At 40.4% G+C, this 4,108-nt stretch overlaps 1 long non-coding RNA gene across 1 annotated transcript; it reads left to right on the forward strand.

The window, feature by feature from the left end:
- Nucleotides 1–338: 338 nt before the first annotated feature.
- Nucleotides 339–3,044, forward strand: LOC138820364 (uncharacterized). Its single transcript, XR_011369848.1, has 3 exons — nt 339–581; nt 969–1,085; nt 1,757–3,044. It is a non-coding gene; the product is annotated as an uncharacterized lncRNA (long non-coding RNA).
- Nucleotides 3,045–4,108: the final 1,064 nt, after the last annotated feature.

Here is a 4,108-nt window from a genome sequence, read left to right on the forward strand (position 1 = left end):
GAGGTAGGGAAGTTCTGGGTGACAGTGGCAGGCTCACTCAGCAAACTCTGGATTCAGCTTGAGAACAGCACAGATTTCTGGGGGCCCATTAGTCCCCAACTCAGCCTTTGGTTGTTGTTTTGTCTAGTTCCGTTTTAGAATTGGTACCAGTTTTAAATGTGAATCCTTGGTTTTTGTGTTTATCAGTGTTTTTGATATTTATTTGAACATCTCTGGGGGAATTAAAGTCTCAGCCTCCGGTTGGGCTTGGTCACAGACCTGCTAAGTCTCCCTCCCCCCTTCTTTTGTTACCAAGCAGCCAAGAGGAGTGGCATGGACAAGCCTCAGGTGCACCTTCTCCTGGTGGAGGCTGCTGGAGAGGTTAGGGTGTAGATAGCAGTGAGCCTGGTCTGGACTTTCAGCTGCTCCAGACAGCTTAACAATTTGTAAAGTGCTTTTGTCAAAATTGGGTAAAAATCAGGCCCGTTCAGTTTCAGGTGACCCCCTCACCCAGCCCTCCTCCAACAGAAGGGATTCAAAAGACTGATTAGTGAAATACCTTGCTAAACAAGCAAGCCCTGGAAAAATGAAGCTCAACAAAGGTACTTCGTTTAAAAGAAATATTGTCTTAAAATTTTTTTAAAAACTTTAGAAAATGTACGTACAACTGATTTTGATTTTTTGTGTGCTTTAAGATCTGTGTGAGTGTTTTGTATGTGTTTATGAACATGTTCAAGATAAGAGTTGTCAGCATGCTGTAACAATGGGTGAGTTTAAGTTTAAAATTCAAAAGGTTATGAGGTTTGGACATTACCAAAAATTTTAAGGAATCTTCACATTGTTTTTAACGGCTTTTTAAGGATTCTTTAACTTAAAAAATAGAAAATCTGGTGTTGAGTTCTAATTTTATTCCCTTGTGGTCAGAGAGAATGCAAGGTTTCTGAATTTGGACAAGTTTGCTTTGTGGCCTAAAATGTGGTCTATTTTAGAAAATGTTCCATGTGCTGTTGAGAAAAACGTGTATTCTTGTGGAGAGCTGCGGGACCCACGACCAAAGACGGCCAGGCAGTAAGGAGTGGCCACAAAAGCAACATTGTAGCTCCTTGGTAAGATGGCGCTGGCTCCCGCCTTCTGTCTTCCCGGTGACAAGTGCTCTCTGTAAAAAAAACTCCTTATATGGCTATGACTTGGTTCCTAGTTTGCTTCCGTGTTTGCGACCCTATCGGTATATGCCACGTGGTGCTTCAGGATTGGCCATCCAGGAGACTTATAACCAGAGCGCGGGGGGGGGGGGGGGGGGGGCGGGGGGACAGAGAAGCAGGAAGAAGCGGGCAGAAGAAGCAGGAGAGAAGATGTTGTAAAAGGTCCTGAATAAACCGCATTGAGAAGAATCCCGGGTCGCGTCTTCCTTGCTGGTCGAGGTGGTCGCGACATATTCTTATGCTGCTGGGTGAAATTTTCGGCAGATGTCTGTTAAATCTAGTTGATCTTTGCAGTTGTTTAGATCTGCGGTTTCTTTGTTGAGTTTTTGCTGAGTTGATCTATCTAGTTGGGAAAGTGGTGTGTTAAAATCCCCAACAATTAATGTCTTTGGATCTATGTAGGATTTGAAGGAAAGTAGTGTTTCTTGGATAAATTTGGGTGCTCCGTTGTTTGGTGAATAGATATTTAGAATTGTAATATCCTCCTGAAGGAGAGATCCCTCAATTAGTATGTAGTGACATTCTTTGTCTCTTCTCACGAATTTTAATTTGAAGTCTATTTTATCTGATATTAGGATTGCAATTCCTGCCTGTTTGTGGGGGCCATATCACCTTGCACCAGAATCAACTCCAAATGGATCAAAGACCTCGAGTCAAAGCAGACACTCTGAAAACATTACAGGATGGAATAGGAGAAACGCTAGGTCTCCTTGGCACAGGCTGAAAATTTTTTAATAGAGACCCAGAAACACAACAAATCAAAGAAAGGTTGGACAAATGAGATTGCATGAAGTTAGAGAGCTTCTGCATGGCAAAGGACATAGCTAGCAAGATCAATAGAAAGCCTACGGATTGGGAGATCTTCACTAGCCATACAATGGACAAGGGTCTCATATCTAATATATACTTAGAACTCAAAAAATTAAATCCCCCGACAACAAATCCTCAAAGAAACAACTGCCCAATAACTAAGTGGGCTAAAGACTTAAAGAGAAACTTCTCTGAAGAGGAAAGAAGGATGGCCAATCAACACATGAAGAAATGCTCAACCTCTCTAGCCATAAAAGAAATGCAAATCAAAACAACATTGAGATACCACCTCACTCCAGTTAGAATGGCTGAAATCAAGAACTCTAAAAACAACAGATGCTGGAGGGGATGTGGAAAGAAGGGAACCTTACTGCATTGTTGGTGGTCATGTAAAGTTGTTCAACCACTTTGGAAAGTAGTATGGAGGTTCGTCCAAAGACTCCACATAGAGCTCCCATATGACCCAGCAATCACACTTTTGGGCATTTACCCAAAAGTATACAAACAAGACCACCAGCACGACTATGTTTATTGGAGCACTATTTACTATAGCTAAGTTATGGAACCAACCCAGATGCCCCTCAGTAGATGAATGGGTCAAGAAAATGTGGTATATATACACAATGGAATTCTATGACTCCATCAGAAAGAATGACATTGCCCCATTTGTTAGGAAGTTGAAAGACTTGGAAAAAATTATATTAAGTGAAGTAAGCGAAGCCCAAAGAAACATAGGTCCCATGGTTTCCCTTATTTGCAATATCTAGTATATGTCTGAGTCAAGCAGAAAAGGTCAGATCAGGTGATGTTAGGAAAATGAACTCTAAGATATGTATTCAAATGTGTTTTTTTCTTTCATGCATTTGTTTCTAATGCATTTATAAGATTATTTCTTTGTTGCTTTGTATGTCCCTCCCCCACAGTATAACCCCTGCTTTCACTGTATTTGATGTCGGTATAATTTGTGGAGGGGAAGGGGAAAAACAAGTCGTTTAAATAAGGATACAGGTGGACCCGTTGCAACAATGAAAAGTACAAGCTTTCATGTGGAAAACCAACTTTACAACTTTGTTGAGGGGGGGAGGGGCGGGAAGGATTGGGTGGGGGGGTGGGGGGAGGCTGGGAAGGGATGGAAAGGGGAAACAAAGGAGGAGGCTACAATGCTTGATAAGAAATGTACTCATTATCTTGCCCATCTAATTGTTACCCCTCTGTACAGTATTTTCACAATAAAAATAAATAAAAATTAAAAAATTAGAAATCTGGTATTTTAAAATCTAATATTTTAAAATGCATAAGGCTGTTTATACTGTAATCAAGATATCTGGGTTAACACAAATACATTGGCTGTTTGGAATTTAGTTCCTTGGCTAAAATTTGGGGATAAATATTAGAAATTTAAGTGTAAAGGTTAGTTTAACACTGTCAAAGATGTTACCTGTTCTTTCTGTCTAAAACTGTGTATTTCATTCGAGAACCAAGAGATAAGAAAAGGGAAAACTTAGAAACCAACAGAAGACCTGTCTTTAGGGGTGAGGAGTGAACAGGCAGAAGCGCAGTTCAGCTGGTCATGTATGGTGGGACAGGATCTGAGGAAGTCCACAGATAATGGGACAGGCCCTGGGAGGAGTCCATGCATGGTGAAAGGGGGCAAACTGGCACAAAGGCAGTTCACCTAACACTAAAGAATTGGCTTAGGTACGTGCCCATTCCATAGGAGGGGCCAAGTGGCCCATCTTTGTTCTGTCCCTTTTCCCTACAGATTGACACTGGAAACATGATTGTTAAAATGAGTGATGTGATGGTCTGATTAGTATTGCTAAAACTGCCCCTTGGACTTAAAAAGAGGGTTAAAAAGTTTATTTGTATAATGTGATTTGCTTTCAATGATGTTCTACAAGTAGTATATGTTTCTAAAAGTCCTAAGGGTGTTATGTCTAGCTTCTTGGTACAGTGATGGTGATTGTAATTCTTGCATTAAGGAAAAATTGACATTTAAGTTTAAAAGTTTTAGTGTGTATCTGTTTTAAAACAAGCAGCCAAGAGACAATGAATGACACTTTGCCTCAAGATTTTAAGAGATTTTTTAAAATGCAACTAAAAACTAATGTATAGAA

Source organism: Dipodomys merriami, unplaced genomic scaffold, assembly GCF_024711535.1.
Source record: "Dipodomys merriami isolate MVZ:Mamm:240054 unplaced genomic scaffold, mDipMer1.0.p SCAF_869, whole genome shotgun sequence".
In the NCBI taxonomy this organism is placed as follows: Eukaryota; Metazoa; Chordata; class Mammalia; order Rodentia; family Heteromyidae; genus Dipodomys; species Dipodomys merriami.